Here is a 12500-nt window from a genome sequence, read left to right as displayed (position 1 = left end):
TAATCAGCAATAACAAACCACCAATACGAATTACTCTATCCACTTAATAAAAAAAAATAAAAAAAATAAACACAAAAAGTCAAAACAGTAAACCACACACACACACACACGCCAAACATCACACAATACAAAACACAAAGAGAGAAAGACACACACACACACACACACGTACACACACACGCACACACACACAAGAAGAAGCACCACATCACTGTCACCTCTCTAGGTCATCGCTCCAGAGGGGTCAAAGGTCAAAGCGTGGAATGGTTGCTGAGCCTGAGTTCTCCTTCTCTGTCAGCTGTTTGGATTCCAGTGCAACTCAACGCGGGTTTCCGAATACCCGGATGTTTATGGGATGAATTGAAAAGGGTGTTTTGTTGTGTTGTTGTTGTTAGTTGAATATTATTGATGTTTTTTTTTTAAGTGGCTTTGATTTTTATGAAGGAATTTGGGGCTTTTTGAATATTGATGTTATCTGAATTGCCATGTTTGGAGTTATGGAGAGTATGACAGATCACTTAACTAACTTTACAAAAAAGATTTTAAAAACATTACTGATATGGCTATAGATAGGTAGTTAAGAAGGTAAATAAGCAGACAGGTATATAGGCAGAGATAGGGACCTAAACATAAACACACACACACACACACACACACTGATAGGTGGACAGAAAAAGAATTATCTATAAAAGAAAATAATAATAAACCGCAGGATATTTTGACAGTAATAATCACCTTCATAGGTAGACTGATTGACAGTTATATGACCCAAATGTATAGATTAGGAGACAGAATAAAAAAAAAAAAAAAAAAAAAAAAACATAAACCTATCCAAATACATATCTATACACAAACAGTTGAATAGACAGATACACACAAATCAAACTTCCAAATAAACTTCACAAAAAAATCCAAGACATCTGCGCTCCCTAACCCACAACACCCCATATATAAAAGAGGGTTATTTTGACAGTGATAATTAGAGGTGTCTATAATCACCGCTTCTGTCACCGTCAGAGTGACGCCGGATGTATGGTTTATTTATATCTTACTTACAGCTAAAGAAAGAAGGGATAAAAAGGCATAGAAGTAATTCACAAACCTCAATGTGGTTTATTTTCTTATTTCTTTATAAAGGTTTGTTTAGGGTGGGAACACAACCGTGGGAAAATATTGCTAATCGAGGGAATAGGTACAGCGTGAGACGGAAATATTTGCGATGGATAAATAATGCTTATTTTGGGTTAACAGCGGGTTAATTCGTTTATTTTTATTATTATTATTTTATTTTATTCATTTATTTTTATCACTATTATTTTTTTTTCTTTTTTTGCTAAATATATATTCCGAGAAGTCTGTCCCTTTGGGTAGTAATATTCATATTTCTGAATTTCTTTGCAAATTCTGACACCGGTGTGATTGTCATGCGAATAAATAAATTCCCTTGTTTATCGGCTTATTACAAAATCTTAAATCATATAAAATCTCCTAAGTGATGCATCTCATACCCTAAATTATGATTCTAATCTAATCATATTGAGGATAAAATCTTTAAAAAATTAGTTACTAGAAAAAGAAAACACAAATACCTACCAATATAACTCTACACTCCTATTACATACCACACTAATCTGGCCAATGGACAAATCAAAGCTTAAAGGCCAACTTATGCCTCGAATATCAATGGAATAAGAAATGAAGATAAAATAAAAATAAAAACTTTAGGAGAAAACTTGAGACGGGAAAGTTTATAATGGATAGATGGACTATGATGGGAATTAAGCTGAGAAACTCCTTCCACACGCAAAGAGACCGTAGCTGCTGATAGATAGAAGGAGAGAGAGAGAGAGAGAGAGAGAGAGAGAGAGAGAGAGAGAGAGAGAAATAGGGGGAGGGAGGGCTGATGGGGAAGGAGGGAGGATGGGAAGGAGGTGGAGAGGTAGAGGAAGGGAGGAGGGAGGGAGGTGGAGAGGGTAGGAGGATGGGAAGGAGGTGGGAAGAAAGAGGAAGGGAGGAGAGGATGTGGAGAGTGAGAGGAAGGAGGGTAGGAGGGGGAGAGAAGTGAGAGAGAGATAGTGGTAGAAAAAGCGCATATAGGACAGACAGACAAACAAAAATACAAGCAGTTAAACGAACCAGACAACCAAATATACACAAACAAAACAAAACAAAAACAAAACAACAGACAACCAAAAGTACAAACAGATAGAATTAGACAGACAGACAGACAGACAGACAGACCGACAGACAGTCACAATCCTCTCCTACCTCACTGTAAGAAGACCCAAAAGAACATATTTGTGGCCTAAAAAAAAAGGCTCAAGTAGAACTCTGGTTGTGGTGTATCAGGAGGAAGGGGAGGGGGGAGGGGGGGAGAGGACTGAGGTAAAGTGACATTGACCAGCTGTCACTGACCTTCTTACGTGACCTAATCTGACTTAAAATGATAAAACATAAATCGTGAAAATATAAAAGGAATACAGGGATAAAGAGTTAGAAAAATAAAGTAGATTAGGATAAACATAAATAAACTTAAGATACAAAATAAAAGTGAAAATAAAACATCTCTAGATCTCAAATGCTATTTCTTTGCAAGTACGAGTTTTTTTTCAACGTTAGAAAAAATAACAAATATGTACAGAGCTTGTAAAAAGGCAATCCTTGTGCATATTGAAACAGACAACCGATCCAACAAGTGTAAAGTCTCAAGTGATAAAATTCCGGGAAGAGAATAACAAAAGATTGGAATACACAGAATAAAATAAACACAAATGAAAGTAAAAAAATAAACAAATATGGGGAAATGGAGCAAGTGATAGATGGATTTAAAAGGAATAGACGATTAAAAGTACGTGGGAAATAAACCAGAAAGGAGAGAAAGAAAGAGAGAAAAATATTTCGCCTTCAAAGTCTTCTTCGTTTACACTCTGTCTTCCTCGACTTCAAACAATCACAAAACACAATGACCATCCAGGAACTCGAGCAAACAGAAGAAAAAGAAAAGACAGTCAAGAAGAAAGAGAAAAAAAAATCATAAAAAAAGAGAGAGCGAGAGAGAGAGAGAGAGAGGAAGTCAAACAGAAATAGAATGAACGAGAGAATGAAACGAGAAATAAGTCGAGTTCTCTTGAGATATTCCCACGAAGTCATGTTATCGGAAGGTTGTTCATCCTTGGAGGTTGTTCGTCAATATTTAAGAACAAGTTAAAGGTCGCTCTACTTCCCTCGCTGTCATGCAACTGCACTACCTGAACTGGTAGGCCTACATGTTGAGAGAAAGATGCTCACACACACACACAACATATATGTAAATATATATATAAAGAAATATATATATATATATATATATAGTGATGTGTTGCAATATATATATATATATATATATATATATATTGTGATGTGTTTCATGTATGTGTGCAGGTTGGGTTTGTTTGTTTATGTATTCATATGTGTGTATGTATTATGTTTTCTTCTATGTGTGCAGATTATGTATTCGTTTAGGTTTTCATTTGTGTATATGTTATGTTATGTATGTTTATCTTATATATGTAGACAGGGTATATTCATCTGTATACTTATGTCTACACTTAGAAACGAATTAAGGAAAACACTATATACAAGAAATCGGTAGAATATCAGTGAAAACGAACAGTAATATACAGATAACACAAATACAGAAATAAAAGCCTATCCGAGAAAAACTATTTGTTTTATTCCGGGAAATATCAAAGGCATATACAGTGTCCCAATATCCTGCATGATTCACGCTGGAGGATCTCTTATCCCCCCCCCCTCCTCAAAAAAATCACAAAACAATTCCTAACGATACCAAAAATAATCAAAATAATAACCTACAAAAAGAAAAAAAAAATATCTGCGCATCTCGACCGGCATTTGTCTCCATATACACCCGCAATAACCACTTCACGAAAGTCGAAAAAAAACATCCACCGTTCGCATAAGCCCCTTAAATGAATCCGGATCGCAAAATACACGTAAACACAACACTAGAAAAACGCGTATACACACACACAAACACACGCACGCACACACACCGTTGATAGGACGCACTCGCCGACACACCCGAATAGTAGCGCTGTTCGTCGCTGACTGACTGGCTGGTTCTTCTCCGGCGCGCGGTCACGGTGGCGTTAAGGTCGACCGACAGCGGGAGAACACCTGTGGGGGGGAGGTGGAAGGGGTGGGGGGTGGGGGAGAGGGAGTGGGGAGGATGGATGGGGGTGGGGGAGGCAGGTGAGAAGGAGTGGGAGGGGGAAGGGTAGGAGGAGGAGGAGGAGGAGTGGGAGGGGGGGGGGAGGAAAGTGGAGGAGGAGGAGGAGGAGGAGGAGGAAGGTGGAAGGAAAGGGAGTGGGAGTGGGAGGTAAGGACGGGCGGGGGTGGGGTGTGTGTGTGGGGGGGATTGGGGGGTAAGAGTCAGTACCGGAACTTGGCTGATACAGGAAGATGACGTCATGACAAGTCATCTAAAGGCGTGGCTACTCGCGGAGGAGAGACGGACGGAACGAGACAGAAAGAAAGAGAAAGAAAGAAGATTTAAAAAAAAAGAGAGAGTGACAAGAACAGAGCGAGAAAGAGACCACGCCCCCAATTCAAATGATGACAAAAATTACCAAAAAGAGAAAAGCGAAGAATAAACAGAAAAAGAGAGAGTGAGAGAGAGAGAAAGATAAAGAGAGATAGAGATAGATTGATAGATAGATAGATAGAGAGAGAGAGAGAGAGAAATATATATATATATATATATATATATATATATATATATATAGAGAGAGAGAGAGAGAGAGAGAGAGAGAGAGAGAGAGAGAGAGAGAGAGAGAGAGAGAGAGAAACAGAGATCAGGGAGAGATAAAGAGAGGGAGAGAGAAAGAGAAAGATAGAGAGAGAGAAAAAAAAGAGTGACAAAGAGAGAGAGAAATAAAAAACAATAACAAAATGAAAACAAAATGAAAACAAAGAAAACAAGGCAAGCAAGCAAAGGAAGGAAAGAATAAAGGAAGGAAGGAAGACAGCAGGTCAGTAGGAACAGAAAACGTAATTCTCGAAAAACCGTAACAGATGCGAGGAAACGAGTGATTATCTCAAACACAGGTAAGCAGGTAAGCAGGTAAGCAGGTAAGCAGAGACACGGGATACGGGGATAATTACGTAAATAGGATATCAGGCCTGAGTAGGATGATAGGATAAAGAAGAAGGAGGAGGGATAGTAGCGTAAAAAAATGTAATTAATAGGAAAATAGGTTAATCAAAATATGAAATGAAGGAAGAGAGAAGTGAAAAATATATATATATATATATTTATATACATATATATATATATATATATATATATATATATATGTACATATATATATATATATATATATATATATATATATATATATATATATATATATATATATATGACGGGAAACCAGTGCACAAATAGGTGTGTTAGCCAAAAAATAATAATAATAGTAATAAATAAATAAATAAATAAATAAAAGATAAATAAATATCCACACCATAACGAACAAAAACACGCCGAATCAAAATAAAACAAAAACAAACAATAAAATATCCAAATCACACCAAATAAGTGAGTCAAGTTCAGTATAATGAACTTAAAGGGGTAAGTGCAGGAAGTAGGTAGAGTCGCGAAAAGTAGGTGAGGGAGGCGGTGGGAGCGACAGAAGGGGAGAGGGAGGGAGAGAAGAGGGGGAGGGGGAGGGGGAGGAAGAGGTGGTAGAGGACGAGTAGGAAGAGGTGGAGGTGGAGGAGGAGGAAGAGGTGGTGGAGGAGGAGGATGAGGAGGAAGAGGTGGAGGTGGAGGTGGAGGAGGAGGAAGAGGTGGAAGTGGAGGAGGAGGAGGAAGAAGAAGATGATGAGGGAGTTGTGGTGGGAGGAGGAGAAAGAGGAAGAGGGAAAGATAGAAAGAGAAAGAGAGAGAGAGAGACAGAGAGAGAGAGAGAGAGAGAGAGCGAGAGAGACACAGAGACAGAGATAAAGGCTTCATATACCTTCATAGAGAGATAGAGAGAAGGCGCCGAGAGTAGGGAGTATGGAGAGGGGGGAGGGAAGGGGAGAGGGGGGAGAAGGAGTAGGGAGAGGGTGGAGGGAAGGGAAAGGGAGAGGGGAGAGGGAAGGGAAGAGGGAAGGGAAGAGGAGAGAGAGGAGAGGGGGGAGGGAAGGGGAGAGGGGAGAGGGGGGAAGGGGGGGAAGGCAGGACGGAAGTGGTGGTCTTCGCCTGAGAGTCACGGCGGGTCGTTAACTCATACGACCACTGCGGCGGGCTGTTGTCGGGGTTGGGGGAGGGGGAGGGGGGAAGAAGGAAAGGGGGAGGGGGAGGGGAGGGGAGGAGGAAGGGGGTGGAGGAGGGAGGAAAGGGAGAGGGAGGGGGAGGGGAGGGGTGAAGGGGAAGGGAGAGGGGGGAGAGGGAGAGGAGTGGAAAGAAGGAAGGGGGAGGGGGAATGGGTATGACGAAGGAGGCCGAGGTAGAGGGAGAGGGTGGAGGATGGAGGGGAGGGGGAGAAAGTGGAAGAGTGAGCGGAAGGAGAAGGAGGAGGATGAAGAGGGAGAAGGTGGAGAGGGTGGAGTAGGGAGAAAGAGGAGAGGGTGGAGTAGGGAGAAGGAGGAGGAGAGGGTGGAGAGGAGAGAGGTGGAGAAGGAGAAGAGGAGGAGAAAGGGATAGGAGGGGAGATAGGGAGAAGGTGAGAGGTGGAGAAGGAGGGAGGCAGAAGGAGAGGTAGAGAGAGGAGGAAGAAGAGGAGAGTAGAGGAGGAGGAAGAGAAGACGGAGGAGAAGGTGGAGTAAGTGGAAAGAGAGGGTGGAATAAGGGTAAAGGGTGGATGAGGCAGAGGGTGGGGGGGGAGTGGAGAGTGAGAGTAGACGGGGAGGTGGAAGGAGGGGGGTGAAGGGGAAAGAAAGGGAAGGGAAAAAGGGGTGAAGGGGATGAGAGGAGGGAGGGGGAGAGGAAAGGGCACGAAAAGGGAGTGGGGGAGACATGGGTAGGGGGTACAGGAAGTAATACAGAGGCAGAGAGACATTGAGGGAAGTAAGTAGGGAAGAGGGAGGGAGAATAGGGAATAATAAAGACAGAGGGAAGGGGGTTTGGGAGAAATTAATAGGTAGGGGAAAGAGGGAAAGGAAAGGCAGAGAGGGAAGTGGATAGAGGAGAGAGGGAGAGGAAAGGAGAGAGGCAAAAAGGAAAGAGGATAGCAGAGAGACAGAGAGAGGGAAGGGGATAAAAGAGAGAGGGAGAAGGAAGAGAACATAATAGACACAAGAGAGTGAGAGGAAAGGAAAAGTAGTAAGGGACACTTAATTAAAAGCTGTTCGTGATGCTCTTAAGTGGCTATGGGGAACCCAAGCATGATCTGAGGCGATGTAATCAGAGGTTCAGCTATGCCGAGCGATCAGAGAACGGACTGCGGTTTTCTCCGAGAGGATTCATGAGCAACACTGCGGGATTTAGAGCTGATTTAGGATCTATTTTGTCGGATTTATTAACCCGCGCGTTAATAGAGGGCGTGTGTGTCTTGCTAGTTGCTGGGATAATAAGGGGGAAGGAGGGTAGGGGAAGGGAGAGGGAGTGGTGGGGTGGAGGGGGAGAGGGAGGGATAAGGAGAGGAAGAGTGGGAAGGAGAGGATGGGAGTGGGAGGGAGAGGAGGAGAGGAGTGGGAGGGAGAGAGAGAGAGAGAGAGAGAGAGAGAGAGAGAGAGAGAGAGAGAGAGAGAGAGAGAGAGAGAGAGAGAGAGAAAGAAAGAGAGAGAGAGATATCAAGGAAAAGTAATAAAACAAAATAAAAGAAACAGAAAATAAATCAAGAAATAAAGAGCTTGAGAGACCTTCCACAGTTCCTGAAAGCAGAGCACAGAATCACAAGCACGAAGCTATTTCCCGCGAGATATCCACCGCTCATAAAACAGCAAATTGATTCGCCGAATCAGAGTCACAGATCAGCTGATTGGAAGTGAAGGAATGGCGTTAAGATTGCGTCATCGAATATCGATTAAGGAGCAGTTCGCACACACGCATTCTGGGAGATCGAGCAGTTACTTGATCGTAATGATGGGGATGGCGTCAATCGTACGTGCATTTGGTAGAACATATACACACACACACACACACACACATACACACACACACATACACACACACATATATATATATATATATGTTGTTATAAAAGGTCTGTCGATTCTTCTCTTGTTACTTTTGTGTCACTTCTCTCAATATTCCTTCCTTATTTTAATCATAAGCTCACACACACCCACAAACACACACACACACATAAACAGTTTTATCATCATTATCTATATTCATTTTTTTTCCAAAAGATAAATCCAAAGTATACCATCCGCGAAGAACTGGCAATAAAAGGGAAGGACGCCATAACACAGACTAAATGACAGACTAAAGAGGGGATTAGGTGGGGTAGGGGGAGTGGGAGGGGGAGGGAAAGGGGAAGGAAGGGGAGAGGGAGGGAAACGGGAGGGGGAGGGGGAAGGGAAAGGAAGGGGAGAGGGAGGGAAACGGGATGGGGAGGAAGCGAGAGAGGGTTGGGAGAGAGGGAGAGGGAGGGAAGGGGGAAGGGGAGGGGGATGGGGGTCAATCGAGGTCAATAATGATGGAAAATGACCAGTCATTACCACAAGAAAGGATAGGAAGTGGAAGAGGAAGAGGCATAACACTGAATAAATACGATGAGTATGTCCCTGACTGCCATTCACGTACGGTATACTTTGAAGAAGAAAAAAAAGTTATATTAGAGTACCTTTGCCTGGAAGACAAAAAACAAGTTTGTTTTTAATAAGGTGCGTCTTATATAGCATTAAATATGGTATGATAACCGATGATACGAGAAAAAAAAATGGTATTTCCTAACTTGTTTTGAAGACCTCTGTTTACAAAGACGCTGATGGAATAAAAATGAATAAATAAATAAATCAAATAATAGAAACAAAATTATCACAAGCAATTACACGGAATCTAGTTTCCTTTCTGAAATTCTTCCCGGCATCAAAAAATAAAAGGGTGAGTTAGACAGAGACAGAGAGAGAGAGAAACAGAGACAGAGAGAGAGAGATACAGAGACAGACAGAGAGATATAGAGAGAGACAGAGACAGAGAGAGAAAGATACAGAGACAGACAGAGATATATAGAGAGAGACAGAGACAGAGAGAGAGATACAGAGACAGAAACAGAGAGAGAGAGAGAGAGAGAGAGAGAGAGAGAGAGAGAGAGAGAGAGAGAGAGAGAGAGAGAGAGAGAGAGAGAGAGAGAGAGAGAGAGAAAGAGAGAGAGAAAGAGAGAGAGAGAGACAGAGATATACAGAGAGAAAGACAAACAGAGACAGAGAAAGCGAAAATCGGAGACAAACAAACACAAAAAAAAACTTCCTTACACACTGCATGAAGGGTGTTGGAAAACATAATCATGCAATTGTAGATGTCCATGCAGCATTGTGAGATCGGTGGTGTGATGCCGAGAAATTATTTTAGACATGACGTCACCTCCTCGCTCGAGACATGAGTACCCTTCGTTGTTTGTTTTAGTACGTTTTTATTTTCGTCTGAAGATTAGTTTGTTTTATGAATAAGATCTTTAAGTTTGTAAATCATAATTCAAGAGAGGGAGTAAGCGAGAGAGAAAAAAGAGAGAGAGAGGGGTGAGGGATAGAGAGAGAAAGAGAGAGAGAGGGAGGGAAGGAGGGAGGGAGGGAGGGAGAGAGGGAGAGAGGGAGAGAGAGAGAGAGAGAGAGAGAGAGAGAGAGAGAGAGAAAGAGAGAGAGAGAGAGAGAGAGAGAGAGAGAGAGAGAGAAGAGAGAGAGAGAGAGAGAGAGAGAGAGAGAGAGAGAGAGAGAGAGAGAGAGAGAGAGAGAGAGAGAGAGAGAGAGAGAGAGAGAGAGAGAGAGAGAGAGGAGGGGCGAGAGATAGGGATAGATAGAGAGAGAGAGGAGGGGTGAGAGATAGTGATAGATAGATAGAGAGAGAAATATGTACATCGACAGAGTACAGCGAGATCCCAAACCCCAACCGAACACACACACACACACACATACACACACACACACACACACACACACACACACACACACACACACACACACCTACACCCCCCCACCCACCTACACCCCCCCCCCCCACACACACACATCACCACCAATATAATTTCCTCTCCGTCGTCCCTCCTTTCGCCGCCATCCCGACAGACAGAAACACACACGCCCACTGGCGGATATATCTCCATCAGAATAAGTTTGTGTAGTGTGACAGACACGCCCATCTCACATCGAGGGTGTGGGCGTCCTCGCGTTTCCATCTCGCTAATTGGAATATGTTTTTTTTTCATGTCGCTGATGATCATGTGTGCACGAATATGTTTTATTATCTTGTATGGAAAGAAGGGGAGGGAAGGGAGGAGGTGGAGGGGAGGGGAGGGGAGGGGAGGGGAGGGGAGGGAAGGGAGGGGAGGGAGAGAGGGGGGGAGGGGAGGGGAGGGAGGGAGAGCGAAAGAACGAGAGAGAGAGAGAGAGAGAGAGAGAGAGAGAGAGAGAGAGAGAGAGAGAGAGAGAGAGAGAGAGAGAGAGAGAGAGAGAGAGAGAGAGAGAGAAAGAGAAAAAAAGAGAAAGAAGAGAGAGAGAGAGAAAGAGAAAAAAAGAGAAAGAAGAGAGAGAGAGAGAGAAAGCGAGAGAAAGAGAAGAGATAGAGAAAGAGAGAAAGTAATAGAGAAAGAAAACAAACTAACCTAACTTATCATGCGTGTACCGCGACCCATTGTGACCTTACACCAAACATAAGAGAACGCACCATGCCTGTCACGCGAGCTTCGGGTCTTGAGTTCACCACAGGTCACGAACCACGGGAGGTCACGACAACCGCGAAAGAGGTCACACGAGGAGATTCATTTATTCATGAGCGGGGGGAAGGGAGAGGGTAGGGGAGGGGAGGAGGGGGTTAATTATCATATTGTGATGGAGATAATAAAGGGAAAATGTCTTCACAGATTAATCTATGTGATGTGATTTTTTTTTCTTTTTTTTGCTGTTTTTGTTGTGTTTGTAATATGCTTGTCTGTCTTAGTGAGTTTTATCTAAATGTCTTTGTTGTCTTGCAGAGAGAGAGATAAAAAATATATTAATAGATTACCATTTATGAAAATTAATTATTTTAACACAAATAAATATATATTTTCTACTTTATTTCGAAATTTCACGTCATTCACATTTAATATTTATTTTATGATTTATACAGAATTTTGAATAGTTTTTTTCGTATTTTTTCGTTTAGTTCTATCATGAAACTCATTAGTTTTTGTTTGTTGTTGTTATCGTTATGGTCATTCTATTATGATAAAAAAAACTTGTAGTGTTTTTGCTTTTATTTGTTTTTGTCTATAAAACTTAGTTATTGTTATTAATGCTTTTCCAATTTCGGTTTCGCATACCATGACAAGGCAAAAAACGCCTTTTAACAGTAACTTTATAATGTGGCTCCGATATCGTGTTTATATGGTACTCGCGTGACTAAAGTGATGGAAGCTGTCTTATTTCAACTTTTCTTTGACTTTGATGTTTTGACTTCTGGCGCCCCCTTTCTTGATGGGATGGGGGGGGGGGAGTATATTGAGTACGGTGTGTTGTGTTGTGTGGTGTTGTGTGTGGTGTGTTTTGTGTGTGTGTGTGTGTGTGTGTGTGTGTGTGTGTGTGTGTGTGTGTGTGTGTGTGTGTGTGTGTGTGTGTGTGTGTGTGATGTGATGTGATGTGATGTGTTGTGTTGTGTGTGTGTGTGTGTGTGTGTGTGTGTGTGTGTGTGTGTATGTGGGTGGTGTGTTGTGCTGTGTTGTATTGTGCTGTGTGGTGTAGCATAGTACGTTGTGTTGTGCTTATGTGTGCAAGTATGTTTACGTGAGTCCCTACCCTTATACATACAAACAGGTACTTTAAGTATGCCCAAAAAACGAGAGAAAGAGAAAAAAAAACATTCTACTGACCAAACACAAAGCAAAACAGATAAAGAAACGCACCTACAGATAAACAAAGAGACAGTCAGAGAGATAAGGAAACAGATATGTCAGCTGACTCAGAGATCGAGATTCAGATAATTTCCTCGGCATCATTTCGGTTGTCAACACGTGTCAGATTCCAGCGTGTTACAGAAAAGGAAAACAAGTTTAGAGTCTCAAGGGAAAACAAGAAAGATTTATGACAAAACAAGAAATTAAGAAAAAGAATGATAGAAGTAACATAACTATAAAGATTATATAGTGATAAAAATTATTATCATTATAAAAAGTATCATAACTATTAAAAGTATCATGATTATAAAAAGTATCAAAATTATAAAGATTATTATAAAAGAGTATAAACAAAATCTTGAGGGAAAACAAAGAGATCTATATAAAATATTTATAAAAGTATGATAATTACAAAAAGGAAAAGTATCATAATATAAAAATACCACAATTGTAAAAATAAATAATAAAAGTATCATACTTACA

The 12500-nt window shown here is 41.6% G+C and overlaps 1 long non-coding RNA gene across 9 annotated transcripts in view; it reads right to left on the bottom strand.

Moving 5' to 3' along the window:
• The window catches only part of LOC122243687 (uncharacterized), a 111036-nt gene that overhangs the window by 26966 nt on the left and 71570 nt on the right, over positions 1–12500 (bottom strand). Inside the window, exon 1 of one of the 9 annotated variants that reach the window (XR_015191086.1) lies at positions 4056–4144. The exons of 7 other annotated variants lie outside the window; for them this stretch is intronic. This is a non-coding gene — a long non-coding RNA (uncharacterized LOC122243687). Of the gene's footprint in view, positions 1–4049; positions 4145–12500 lie in introns of those variants that run through there. One more of the 9 variants, XR_015191087.1, reaches the window with a different exon arrangement.

The sequence above is a fragment of the Penaeus japonicus genome, unplaced genomic scaffold, assembly GCF_977035675.1.
Source record: "Penaeus japonicus unplaced genomic scaffold, GWHDUDI00000001_assembly GWHDUDI00000006, whole genome shotgun sequence".
NCBI lineage: Eukaryota > Metazoa > Arthropoda > Malacostraca > Decapoda > Penaeidae > Penaeus > Penaeus japonicus.
This window is presented reverse-complemented; position numbering and strand designations above follow the sequence as displayed.